We start from the raw sequence: 535 nt of genomic DNA on the forward strand, positions 1-535 counted from the left end.
GAGCGAGGAGCGGCGAGCGCATCGATGGGGCGGGGATTGATAACGGGGATTGATAACCAGGAATCGATCAGCGAGGATCTATAGCCAGTGATCAATAACCGGAGGTGGGTATCGGTGATGGGGAAGCGATCGCTGCTGATCGATAAGCGGGGATCAATCGCTGCTGATCGATAAGCGAGGATCGATCTCTGCTGATCGATAAGCGAGGATCAATCAGTGCTGATCGATAAGCGAGGAGCAATCAGTGCTGATCGATAAGCGAGCATCGATCGCTGCTGATCGATAAGCGAGGATCAATCACCAGTGATCGATAAGCGAGGATCAATCAGTGCTGATCGATAAGCGAGGATCAATCACCAGTGATCGATAAGCGAGGATCAATCGGTGCTGATCGATAAGCGAGGATCAATCACCAGTGATCGATAAGCGAGGATCAATCACAGGTGATCGGTTATCGATCGTTGCTGATCGACAGTGGGGATCAATAGGGCGGGGTTGGGGTCATTTGGGGCCGTTTGGGGCCGTTTGGGGCCAT

This window comes from Corvus brachyrhynchos, unplaced genomic scaffold (assembly GCF_000691975.1).
Source record: "Corvus brachyrhynchos isolate BGI_N302 unplaced genomic scaffold, ASM69197v1 scaffold827, whole genome shotgun sequence".
NCBI classification, from domain to species: domain Eukaryota; kingdom Metazoa; phylum Chordata; class Aves; order Passeriformes; family Corvidae; genus Corvus; species Corvus brachyrhynchos.